Genomic DNA, 13,829 nt, shown 5'->3' on the forward strand with positions numbered 1-13,829 from the left:
ACCACTGTCTTTTTTTATCTGCCCTCTCTCTTAACATTTACCCTTTTCCTGATCCCTTCCCCTCCTGTTTCCCTGTTGGATTTCTATTACCAATTGAGTATGAATATACATTTTCTCCCTTTGAACCTATTCAGATGTGACTGAAGTTCAAGCATTGCTCACCACCACCACCTTCACACAGTATTTTCTCCTGTTATAAAAGGTATTCCTTTCACACCTTATTTATAGGTGAGATAATTTTCCCCACTCTTCCTCTCCCTTTACTCTTTTCCAGGCTACCCATCTTTCTTATTTATTCTTTTTTTAACCTCATCCCAATATAAACAACTCACTGTCACACCCAGAATTTTTCTAACTGTCCTAATAATGATAAAATTATTAGAAGATGCATGTATCATCTTCCCATAGAGAAAGGTAAACAGTTTGATCTTACTGAGTCCCTTAAGATTTCAAGGCAGTTGTGGAGAGAGAACCTTACTTGCAGATCCTGGGCAGAAAAGCTTGTGGTTGCTCCCAGACCAGAGAGCTGGCCAGGAGAGGAGTAAACTCCTCTCCCTTGATTGTGCCACCTTGGAGGAATTGAGAACTTATAGGTTCCTAGAATATACCCTCCACTTGACAAAGGACTCAAAAGTTAAGTAACTGACTGGGAAAATGCCCAAAAAGGAAGGGGGGGGGGGAATAAGAACAGAAGGATACTTTCTTGGTGAGCAGGTATTTTCTTCCATCCTTTCGGATGAGGAAGAATAAAGCATACTGGTAGAGGAAGACATCAAAGTCAAGGCTTCTTCATCCAAAACCTCCAAAATAAAGAGTTCAAAAGAGATTTTGAGAATCAAGTGAGAGAGATGGAAGAAAAATTGGGAAGAGAAATGAGAGTGATGCAAGAAAGTCATGAAAAGCAAGTCAACAGCTTGCTAAAGAAGACCCCCCCCCCCCAAAAAAAATGCTAAAGAAAATAACACCTTGGTGCAGCCAAGATGGTGGAGTAGAAAGACACACATACTCTAGCTCTTCCTCCACAGTCCATAAAAAACCTGTAAAAAATGACTCTCAACAAATTCTAGAGCAGCAGAAGCCATAGAAGAACAGAGTGAAAGAGATTTACAGCCTAAGGTAACCCAGATAAACCTGGAAGGCCAATAGGAAAGTCTATTGCACCAGATGTGGAGAAGAGTGCAGCCCAGCCTTGGCTGTGCAGCACAGGGAGGAACAGGAATGGAACAGGCCTCAGGGGCAGAATCCCCAGCAGCAGCATGGGTTCTCAGATCACTCAACCCACAAATGCCAAAGATAACTTCAAAGGTCAGTGAGAGGGCTTTTTCAACTGGGTGAGAAGGGAGCAAGGTCCTTCCCTAGCCCTGGCCCCCAGCAGTAGCAGCAGTAGCAACAGCTGCAGCAGTTGTGGCAACAGCAGCATCCATTTGTGTAGCCTTCAGTCGCTGATCTCTGAACCTCAGCCCTGAGTAGTGGCCCTGCCCTCCACCTAAAGCCCCTGAGGAATTGAGTAACTGATCTGAATCTCAGCCCTGAACACAGTCCTGGGGTGAGGAGGAGTGCTGGCATAACTGAGCTGGAGGTAGTTGTGGAGAGGTAATTCTACTACTCAAAGATTCTGGGCAGAAAAGTTTTTGGTTGCTCCCAGACCAGTGCACAGATTGTGCCACCTTGGAAGAACTGAGAACTTACAGGTCCCCAGATCATACCCTCCTCTTGACAAAGGACTCAAAAGTCAAATAACTGGCTGGGAAAATGCCCAAAAAAGGGAAAAAAAAATAAGACTATAGAAGTTTACTTTCTTGGTGAACAGGTATTTTCTTCCATCCTTTCAGATGAGGAAGAACAATGGATAGCTTCAGAGGAAGTCAAGGCTTTCAAAACCTCCAAAGTAAATATGCAATGATCTCAGGTCATGGAAAATCTCAAAAAGGATTTTGAAAATCAGGTAAAAGAGGTGGAGGAAAGGTTGGGAAGAGAAATGAGAGCGACGCAAGAAAGTTATGAAAAGTGAGTCAACAGCTTGCTAAACGAGACCCAAAGAAATGTTGAAGAAGATAACACCTTTAAAAATAGGCTAACTCAACTGACAAAACAGGTCCAAAAGGGCAATGAGTGCAGAGAGAGGAGTGCTTTAAAAAGCAGAATTAGCCAAATGGAAAAGGAGGTCCAAGAGCTTACTGAGGAAAATAGTTCTTTAAAAATTAGAATGGAGCAGATGGAAGCTAATGACTTTATGAGAAACCAAGAAATTGCAAAACAAAACCAAAAGAATGAAAAAAATGGAAGATAATGTGAAATATCCCATTGGAAAAGCAACTGATGTGGAAAATAGAGCCAGGAGAGACAATTTAAAAATTATGGAACTACATGAAAGCCATGATCAAAAAAAGAGCCTAGACATCATCTTTCATACAATTATCAAGGCAAACTGCCCTGGTATTCTAGAGGGCAAAATACATATTGAAAGAATCCACCAATCACCTCTTGAAAGAGATCCAAAAAGCGAAACTCCTAGGAATATTGTAGCCAAATTCCAGAGTTCCCAGGTCAAGGAGAAAATATTGCAAACAGCTAGAAAGAAACATTCAAGTATTGTAGAAATACAATCAGGATAACACAGGATCTGGCAGCTTCTACACTAAGGGATCAAAGGGCTTGGAATATGATATTCCAGAAATCAAAGGAACTAGGATTAAAATCTAGAATTGGCTACCCAGCAAAACTGAGTATAGTACTTCTGGGAAAAAAATGGTAATTCAATGAAATATAGAAGACTTTTGAGCATTCTGGATGAAAAGACCAGAGCTAAAAAGAAAATCTGCCTTTCAAACACAAGAATCAAGGGAAGTATGAAAAGGTAAACAGGAAAGAGAAATCATAAGAAACTTACTGAAGTTGAACTGTTTACATTTCTACATGGAAAGATAGTATTTGTAACTCTTGAAACTTTTCTCAGTATTTGGGTAGTTGGAGGGATTATACACACACACACGCACACACACATACAGATAAAGAGCACAGGGTGAGTTGAATAGGAAGGGATCATATTTAAAAAAATAAAATTAAGGGGTGAGAGAGGAATATATTGGGAGGAGAATGGGAGAAGTGGAATTGGGGTAAATTATCTCTCATAAAAGAGGCAAGAAAAAGCTTTTTCAATGGAGGGGAAAAGGGGGAAGATAAGAGGGAAAAAGTGAAGCTTACTCTCATCACATTTCACTTAAGGAGGGAATAATATGCACATTCAATGTGGATGAAAATCTACTTTACACTACAGGAAATTAGGGAAGAAGGGGATAAGTGGGCTGTGGGGGGGAATCATAGAAAGGAGGGCAAATGGGAGGAGGGAGTAATTACAAGTAAACACTTTTGGGGAGAGATAAGGACAAAAGAGAGGATAGAATAAATGGGGGACAGGATAGGATGGAGGGACATATACTTAGTCTTTCATAACATGGCTATTATGGAAGTCTTTTGCATAACTACATATCTATAGTCTATCTTGAATTGCTTGCCTTTATAGTGGGGATGTGTAGGGAGGGAGGAAGGGAGAGAAGTTGAAACTCAAAGATTTAGGAATGAATGCTGAGAGTAGTTTTTACATGCAACAGGGAAATAAGAAATACAGGTAATGAGGTATAGAAATCTATCTTGCCCTACAAGAAAAGAGAGAAGATGGGGATAAGGGAAGGGAGGAGTGTGATAGAAGATAGGGCAGACTGGGGAAAGGGGTAATCAGAATGCATGGTATCTTGAGGTGGGAGAAGGGGAGAGATGGGGAGAAAATTTGAAACTTAAAATCTTGTGGAAATGAATGTTGAAAACTAAAAATAAATAAAATAAATTTTAAAAATATATAATATTTCTCCCTCTGCTTTCACTTCTTTGCCTGTTTTTTCCTCTATCATGTTTATTTGATTTTGAAAATCATTTTTAGCTCCTCCAGAATTTCTTTTTTTTGAAGAGTTAACAATCTCCTTTAATAGCGCACATATATCATTCACAAATAGAGAAAAATACATGAACAGAAATAAAGAACAAAAGACAGACTTCCAATTGTCTGACCATCACACACATACACAGTTATCAGAGAGGGGATCACCAATATCTGAGTTTTCAATGCTGGGGGGCTGCTTAGCAGCTTCCCTGAGTCTCATCTAGCACACAAACTTTCTTCCAAAAACTAAGCCCCCTCTTCCAGAAATTCTTGTTGGGTTTCTGTCCAATTACACTTTTTTTCTTTGAGGTTTTGTTTTGACATTGTCTTCTTCTTAGTTCATGTCTTGATCTTCCCTGTCAAAATGTTGACTTTTTATGGTCAGGTTCTTTTTGTGGTATTTGTTTATTTTTCTACCCTATTTCTTGATTTTTAATGTTATGTTCAAGTTGATCTCTGTTGACAATATGTGGAGGGAGAGGAACAAAAAAGCTTCAGGTTGGTTTTTTTTGGTTTCTTTTGTTTTTTGCATTGCAGTTTTCAAAGTTAGTTCTGGGAGGTTTGGAAATTTTTTGTGCTTTCAAAGTGGTCTGATTTGGGGACAGATATGGTCATTGCTTTTCTGGTCCTGCACTCTGGTCCTTACCCAGAAAACACCACTGATTCCTTGGGATTGCAACTGGTACCCTTCTTCAGGGTCCCTGTTCACTTTTGACCAAAATCAATGTTGTCACTGAGGACTTCTCCCTCTTGATGAAAAGTACTCTTCTCTCTTGAAGTATGACTCAGAAGTGGGTATAGGCAAAGTTGGTGTTGCCAAACAACATCTGGTCCTCTCTGTAGCACTAGCATAGCAATCCATGATAATCTCTTTCTAACCAGTTACCAAGTCTCCTTAGCATCTCTGACTTGAGAGCATCTCAAACTGCTGTTGCTTCTGTCATCACCACCTAGTTTTGCCACTGGTATTTCATCACCATGAACTCTAGAGGAGCTCCTACCCTGTGTCACAGATTTCTCTTTCCAACCTCCTATGTTGTCTTTCTTTTGCCACTACAGAATTTGATTTGTGGTATTATTTTAAAGTTATTTGGAGGGGAATGTTGAGAGAACTCAGCTGAGTACTTTCTTTCTACTCCATCATCTTGACTCCACCTCCAGAAGACCTCTCTTTGGTCTTTCTAAGTCTGCATGCCACCAGTATGCACAGAAATGATTATTTTCTGAAATGAAGAGTATGGTAATATTTCAGTGATGCCAGGGAGAGGAAGCAAACATTTATTTGCAAAATGCATGAATAAGAAGTCATTAATTTTGCATATTAAATTGCTCTGATGGGAAATAATTATACCCAGAGTGCCAATTCTGGCCAACCTAATAGAAACCTCATTACAGGAAATCATTTTGTTAAGATTTTTGCATCATCAAGAGGATTAAAACTTGCCAGCTGTGATAATAATTCTGAAACATTAATGAAGTCCATTGGACCAAAAAAGATGGATGTCCAGATATAAAAGATATAGAATTGCTAAAAAATTAAAAGACTCAAAGTTTGTATTTTTCCCAAGTCATAATATCTCTATTTCCTTTCTTAGAGAGTAATAATATTCTGAAGGTCCCTTCCCTGCAAAACAAAACAAAAAACTGAAAAATGACTAACAGGAGTTGAAATGTCTGTTTTGTTGTTTCTTCCAGATAGGTAGCTCCATCAATTAGGCAACTGAGAAAAAAGCTTCAAGGAGGCTGCTTTGTCATACCCATTCTTTGAAATCCAGTTGACAGTATAGACCCTTAATGGGTAATTGCAAGCAAAAGGATACTACTACTCCATAGATCCTAATAAATCAATTCTATTGTGCAGCTGCCACAGAAACAAACAAACAAAACAAACAAAGAATTATCTCTAAAGTAGAGTTCCTATTCCTGGCATCATTAGATATGCAATTGTGTGAATTCACACAAGGATCTTTCAGGAAAATGGACAAGCATTTGAGGGACATGTATTTCTAAATAAAATTATAGCATAGATAAATGTTTTTAATATTCAACATCAACTGCTATTCAGACTGACAATCATGAGAATACATTTCTAATGTAATGGCAGTGGAAACTAATTCCATATGAAGTAACTCTACTATGTCAGTATACATCTCATATACATAGATATATGTATGTGTATGTGTGTATTTTAAATATATTACTAAAGAAGGAAGAATCTGTTGTTCTGTCTCCGAGTTTTAATTGACCTTCCCTTTGTTCCTTCTCTATTCTCAGTCTTTTTCCCTCTTATTTTGATTCTCATTGTTTGAGCTTTTGCACTGGTAACTGGGCTCAAAGAGACCTACAACAAGTATATATGTATGCGTATATATTCTATCTACATCCTCTTTAAAGAAGATGTGTGTTTGGGGTTAGTGTTTAGAAACTAAATGCTTTTGGTCCTAAAAATTTTGAAATTTTATTTTTTCAATTATATATAAAAATAATTTTTAACATTTTTAAAAATTTTGAGTTACAAATTATCTTCCTTTCTCCCTCCACTCTCCCCATCATTAAGCACCAAGCAATCTGATATAGGTTATACACATATAGTCATGCAAAACATATTTCCATATTAACCATGCTGGAAAAGAAAACACAGACCAAAAAAGAAAAAAAAAGAATAGACGCTATATTCTGTGTATGTTTGTTATATTGTGTTCAAGAATATTTACATTTATATTGTGCTGTAACTTTTCAGAATAAGTTTATATTTTCTAGATCTGTGTTTTACTGTGTATTCATTAATATAAATGTATATTTACTACTACTACTACTGGAGTCCAGTCCACTATCATTGTCCCATTACAATGTCCAATAGCAAAAATTTGCAAGAGTTTTTTTTTTTTTTTTTGAGGGAAGGGGTATTATATGGCAAGAGGAATTAAGGAACTCCCTTCCCCAACTTCCCAGCACCATAGTAATAGATTAAAGAGCATGAAAATGAGGAATGTATTCTCCTAGACTTTGCTTTTCCTTGTATCCTTCAGAACATTTATTAATACATGACAGATTTTATTCCCAGGACTGTACTGTATACCTTCAAGCTATCATTTGAATGGTAGCACACTTTTAAATGGTTACATATGTTAACAGTTCAGTTTCAAATTCATCTCTATAACATCATTACCATTTACCTGCTGGGTATAAATTGGAGCCAACCAAAATAATAAACTATGGACTATTTCCTCTCTCTCCCACCCAGATACATATGACTGAGGGAAACTGAAGATATAGTCTTATGATAAGGAAATGTGTGAATAAAATAAAAGATAATGGAAGAAAGAGAAGGTTTAAACAATAAGAGACAGACAGACAAAGACAGAGATGGAGAGACAGAGAGATGTAAAAGTTGTGGAGGGTCAAAGGCCGCCAGAAATTTCTTCCAGGACCAATCAGTGTAATCACTAATAGCTCCCTATCACTCAGCTATTTTTACAGGTGCTAAAAATTTTACTGAAACAATCATTTCTAAAAGAAATTGAAACAATATTTCATTTCAAGATATAATTTTGAAATGTGGTTGAAGTTGAGAATATGTAATGCATATGTTATCCTCCAACTTTAGTCTCAAAAGCTTTTTGTTGCTGAAACTTTTAACTTGCCATGAGAAACTTGAGCCCACCTTAGAGAGTGACACAAAGGAACAGCATTGTAGTCTTCAGTTGAATGATTTTACTCTGAGGCTCACTTTTGGCCTGTATCTTAGGGTGAATAGGTAAAGGTAACTAATTATTACTGGGCACATGAAGAATGACAGAATTATAACAGGCTAACTTCCCCACCACCACCCAATGATATGTATGTGCCATTACAATTTGCTAGTAGGCTTAGCTGATAATATAAGGGTAGGGCTGAAGAAGTTAACTTTCACTATTACTCCAAGGGTAACATTCTCAGGTACCCAAACACAGGGGGCTCTATTAAAGTTTATTAGTTTACATGATGGGAAGACCCACCAAAGTCTGCAACTATTCAGATAAAATAATGCTTGAACTGACCCTGGGTAGAAAGAAGTGGAGAGGTGATGTTACAACTGAGAAATACTGAATTATAGAACCTCAGGAGATGGAAGGGACTTTGAGAGGCCATCTAGTCCAATCTGTACATAACCAAGAATACCCTCTACAATATCTCAAGCAGGTAAATAAACAGACTTTTCTATAAGAATCAAAATACTGTCATAGTCAGAACTATTGCCCACAATTGCCAGGACATCATTTTGATACCTAAATATTAAAAGGCAATATTTTCAATCTTTGCAACCATATCAAATAATCATAATCTCCAAATCATGTGGAATGAAAAGCTTTCAAAATATAGAGACACAAGAAATTAAGATCATTGATGGAGATGCTTACAGTGCATTTATACAACAGAAGCTAATAAGTCATTACTCTTAATAAATTATAAAAAGCAGTTACTTAATCTACCTATGCAATAGTCCACAGAACATTAAATATAAAAGAATAATAGTATAGTAAATTGTCCTAAAAGCATTTCTGTCTAAAGCCTGTGAAAAAAAGGAGAATGAGATGAATAATAATAACACCATGAAACAAAACGCCTATGTGTTCATTGTCTAAAAACACGTGTGACATTATAAAAACGATAATAATAGATGTGGAAATTATTCTAACTAAAACTCACTTATGAAGCATATAAAGGGACCATCACCCCAAGGTAGATATAAAAAGATGGATACACCTCATTAAAAAGGAGCAAGATAATTGATCAAAGTACACAGAGTATATGACAGGTTAAAAATTTACAGAAATGCTTTCAGAATAGACATTACTACAATGAAAATAGTAAAAGCTGGCAATATCTATGTGCCACTATATTTGTTGAATGTAACAAAACACAGTATACCTCTCAGATAGATCCTAGAAGATGGCTAGAATCCAAGAGGAGAATCAAAAGGCCCTACATAGACAACGTATACATGAACTCAACCAGAAATATGCTACTGACAAAGAAATGTTAAAGAGTTCACTCAATGGATCTGTTTGTAGGAGTAGGGGATTTTATAATGAAAATTCCAGATCAAAGTATTTCTACCAGAAGTCATATAAGCGTTATCTCTAAAGAGGTCAAATTTATTGATCAATGTATATTATGCAAATAAATAAGAGAAAGTGCACAACATACCACTACAGATTGCAAACACTTAGTCCTTACTGAATACCTGCTAAGAAAAGATCTACAAAGACAAGCATGGTAGCTTTCATCAACTAACAATTACAAATACAGGCCTAAGAATAACTTTGAAAATTCAACAAATAATCTGTAGATGAACTGGTGCATTGTCATAGGTAAATTGTCTACAATCTTTTAAGTATATAATACTGATGCAAAAAATTTTTAACCAAATTTCTAATAGATGATGCTGTACTAAATGTGCACAATTTCCTAGATTTATGAAATGAAAAACCCTCAAAATATAGAGACCTGGCATAAGAAACCCAAACTGTATGAATAAGATGAGGTACACATCATCCCCATGAGTCTGTCTACTGTTGGGATTGTTCCCAAAGATCTTGCTAGTATACCTGTCATTCTGCCTTCACTCACTCATGTCATATGATTGATCCATCTATCCCAGGTAGATGTTCTATCACTTTGCTCTTCAACTTATTCCTGAAAGAGCTTCTAAGAAAAACTCTTTTTTGTTCTTAGTATTCATAGCCAGCATCAGTTCATTCTGGACATTAGCTCTCTCATTGCTGTCACAGGACTGTGTAATTTTTTATGTTATTCATCCTTTATTAGTTATACTTTCTTATAGCTTTTTACATATCTTTTTAAAATCTAAGTTGGTAAATAAGTTCCTTTTGTATGTTCATTAATCTCTTTAGACACCCCCTCTCTCTTTTTCCTCATTGGAGTTGTTTCTATTTGTGTCTTCAGAACTTTATACTTGAGAGATTCCCATCCTTGTACCAAATTCCCCTATAAAATTTGTACTAAGGAATCTCACCAATCCCTTGAAATCTGATTTTCTTAAGTCTAATCTATGCGTCAGACTTTAGCTAGCACTTACAAATTCTAAAATAGGGTGGTCAAGTCTCTACAATATTTGCATTCTTTTTCTACTAACTGCCAGAATTGTCAGAATTAAACCCAGAATAGCTTATAACAGGTGAGGAAAGAAGGAAAGGGAAAGGGAAAGATATACTCAACTGAATACAGAATTCCAGAGTATGGCAAGGAGAGATAGCGATGTTTTCTTAAATGAGCAATGCAAAGAAACAGAAAATAGAACTGGAAAGACAAGAGATCACTTCAAGAAAATTAGAGATTTTAGGGGAATCTTTCATGCAAAAATGGGCATGATAAAAGATGAAAATGGTAAAGTGGTAAAGGGGTAAAAGTGATTAAGAAGAGATGGCAAGAACATATACAACTATATAATAAAGATCTTAACATCACTGATACCATGATGATGTGGTTACTGATCTAGAAGCCATAAACCTGGAGAATGAAGTCAAGTGGGCCTTAGCAAGCCTTACTAATAATAAGGTTAGTGGAGGTGACGGAATTTCAGTTGAGCAATTTAAAATACTAAATGATGATGGTATTAAAGTGCTGCATTCAATATGCCAGCAAGTTTGGAAAACTCAGCAGTGGCCACTGCATTGGAAAAGTTTAGTTTACATCCCAATTCAAAGAAGGACAATGCCAAGGAATGTTCAAGTTTCTGAACAGTACCAAATCATTTTACATGCCATCAAGATTATGCTTAAGATTCTACAAGCTAGGCTTCAGCAATATGAGAACCAAGAATTACAGAGGTGCAAACTAGTTTTCAAAGCATTCACTGGATTATGGAGAAAGCAAATGAATTCCAGAAAAGTAAATTTACTTCTGCATCACTGACTACACTACAGATTTTAGCACTTGCCACCACAAAATATGGCAAGTTCTCAAATGGATGGGAGTACCAGATCACCTTACTTGTATCCTAAGGAACCTGTATGCAGGTCAAGAAACAACAGTTACAACTGATGATGGAACAAATGATTCCAAGAATTCTTCAAAAGACAAGTGGAGCAATATTTGTTAATTTTCAGTCATTCAGTCATGCCAATTCTTCATGACCTCATGAACCATAGCATGCCAGGCCCTTCTATTCTTCACTATCTCCTGAAGTCTGACCAAGCTCATGTTTATTGTTTCAATTACACCGTCTATTCATTTCATCCTGTCGTTCCCTTTTCTTTGTGCCTTCAATCTTTACTCACATTGTAGTCTTTTCCAGTGAGTCCTATCTTCTCAGCAGGTGGCCAAAGCATTTAAGCTTCAATTGCAGTATTTGATTTTCAAGTGAATAATCTGAACGTATTTAAGTATTGATTGATTTGATCTTCTTGCTGTCCAAGGGACTCTCAAAAGTCTTCTCTAGCACCACAATTCAAAAGCACTGATTTTGCAGTACTCAGCTTTTCTTATAGTCCAACTTTCACAGCCATACTTTTGATCTTCTTTATATGTTGCAATTGCTAGTCACTATCAGTTCACAAATATATATAAGAAGATTTATCCCTCTCCCTTTACAATTTAAAATCCTCATGATCATATTCTCAAAATTCTAGGCAAATTTATTTTTACTGGTACACATCATCCCTGGCCAAGAACTCATTATTTGTATAATTTTTTGTAAATAAATCCCAATCCTGTTCCTATGCAATATCTTCTTGAACAGATGTTCACTTTCTAATTTGTCCTTTTCTTTTGAAACTTTCTTCAGTCAGCAGCAGTAATGACTACACCACCTGTGCTCCTAAGAGCTTAATCTCTTGTCCAGATCTTCAAAATACCCAGTGGGGATTTCTAGGTTCTTTTTGGAGGTAAATATTTTCTAATTTCTCCCCCTGCGTATCACATCACCAGGACTAGATGGCAATCGTTAGGTCTGACATGTTTCAGGAGGCTCTCTAAGAAAGTCTAACTCCCTTCCCCCATGCAGAAAGAGCTTCATACTTACGGCTTGACTCTAAGTATTCAGTGGTCCTTTATCTCTTTCCTGTCATTTTTATCCTCCAATTCTTTGATCTTGATCAGGATTTTCACCCTCTTTTCAGATGTTATTTTTTCTTTCTAATTCTTAATCTAAAACACTTCTTCCATTCTTTTCAGAAACACTTCATTCTCACTGATAAACCCAGAGAGGAGGAAAGAAAGCCCTGTTACCTTTTCCTCTAGGAGAAAGGATAGTTTATATTTTATATATACATAATAAACTTAAAGCACAGTCTCAGAAGGTCCAAAAATGGTTAATGGAAATGAGGGTCAGGATCAAGTGGTAACAGATTGGTATTGGACAAGCAATACGATACAGAACTAGATCAAGAATTATCTTAGTTTCTAGTTTGTTCTGTGCTTACTGCTACCATGCATATTGTCCAGGAAGCAACATCTGTGCCCATGCAGGATACTAGACAACTTAGCATCAAATTCCCTTATTTGGATTCAGAAGCAATTCTCAGGATAGAAGCTGAAAAGATTCAGAGGTTAAGAAGGAGACACTTACTCCTCCACCAGTACATTGCTATTGAAGCTGATCTCTTCTGGATATTTTCTCTCCATGCCCTCTACACCTGCCATTCAAGTTAACCCAATCATATTATATCCATAAAACTTTGATCAGGAATCTTGGAGCCTCTCTCCAATATTTTTGAGTAAGCACTGCCTTGAGTAGAAATGAAGGCTTTTATCATCTAAACAGTATATGCTCTGGGCATTCTTCCAGCTTATTTCAAAACTTTGTGCTCATGTCTGCTTACATCTAACATAACCCATATGAACCCTAATAGTTCCTAATGGAGCATTAGTGTTGCCTTTTGTTTCTGATAGATGGGCATTTAGCTCACTAAAACTGTTATGCCACCCTGCCCATCTGTTCTTCTCATAGGAGCATAAATGGCCTTGAAATTTAGAATGTTTGGTACTACTGACTACCACAAATTATCTTGAATGAGGAATAAGAATCGAAAAGCTGACTTAAGAAAAATTTGGAAGACAGTTCACTTTTTTTCATCCAGGAAAAGGATATTTGTACCAAGATAAAAATGAATGCCATCAAAGGGAAATGAACAGTATTACTATTATGTGAATATGATAAGCATTCGTTTTCTGCATTTAAAAAGCTAAGAAAATTATTCCTCCACCTTTTATATGATATTGGAACTGGAAGGTACCTCAGATGTCCCATTTCAGCTAATTAGAAGGAAGTGGCAAAATCAACATTTGGATCTTGGGGAAATGAGAGCACAAGGACAGAACAAGGGCTGAACATCTTGGTAACTGGTAGACAGGAACAAATAGGAAGACAGAGCACAAGCTCTGGTAAAGTCTGGTGATTCAGAGGGGTAGGTCATAAAGCCTGGGAAAATTATAAATAACAGGAGGGAAAAAAATAATTCCCTACTGTAAAATAAAGGATGTGGAATGAAAGGAAAATATCAATATGTGCCAATATTCAAGGACCAAAGAAACCACAATTAAGACCTGAACACAATTTTCACTCAGTAAGTTTTGACTCTTGATAGAACATGTCTATGTCATAACCATGCTCCTTTGTATATTCTTTAAGGGACAATACTGTCAGCTGGCAGAATCTGAAAGGTTAGAGATATCTAATCAAGACTTCAATACATACATACATACACACATACATACATACATACATACATACATATATTAACCGTGTATATTCTCAGGTCAGTTCATCAGTATTGTACGTTAATTTCATGATGGCAAGTTTGCCCGGATTCTGGATAGTGGGCAATGCTCTCATGCCTTCTCAGTCACCAGTGGAGTGAAACAGGGCTGTGTGCTTGCTCCCATGCTT

General features: G+C 36.7%; 1 protein-coding gene and 1 long non-coding RNA gene across 10 annotated transcripts in view; one reads left to right on the forward strand and one right to left on the reverse strand.

Moving 5' to 3' along the window:
• Nucleotides 1-13,829, forward strand: part of PIEZO2 (piezo type mechanosensitive ion channel component 2) — a 533,986-nt gene that overhangs the window by 152,619 nt on the left and 367,538 nt on the right. The gene's annotated exons all lie outside the window — the stretch shown is intronic.
• Nucleotides 3,949-13,829, reverse strand: part of LOC140501040 (uncharacterized) — a 35,447-nt gene continuing 25,566 nt past the window's right edge. Inside the window, exon 3 of the long non-coding RNA XR_011966035.1 lies at nucleotides 3,949-5,160. This is a non-coding gene — a long non-coding RNA (uncharacterized lncRNA). The remainder of the gene's footprint in view (nucleotides 5,161-13,829) is intronic.

The sequence above is a fragment of the Notamacropus eugenii genome, chromosome 4 (genome assembly GCF_028372415.1).
Source record: "Notamacropus eugenii isolate mMacEug1 chromosome 4, mMacEug1.pri_v2, whole genome shotgun sequence".
NCBI classification, from domain to species: Eukaryota; Metazoa; Chordata; class Mammalia; order Diprotodontia; family Macropodidae; genus Notamacropus; species Notamacropus eugenii.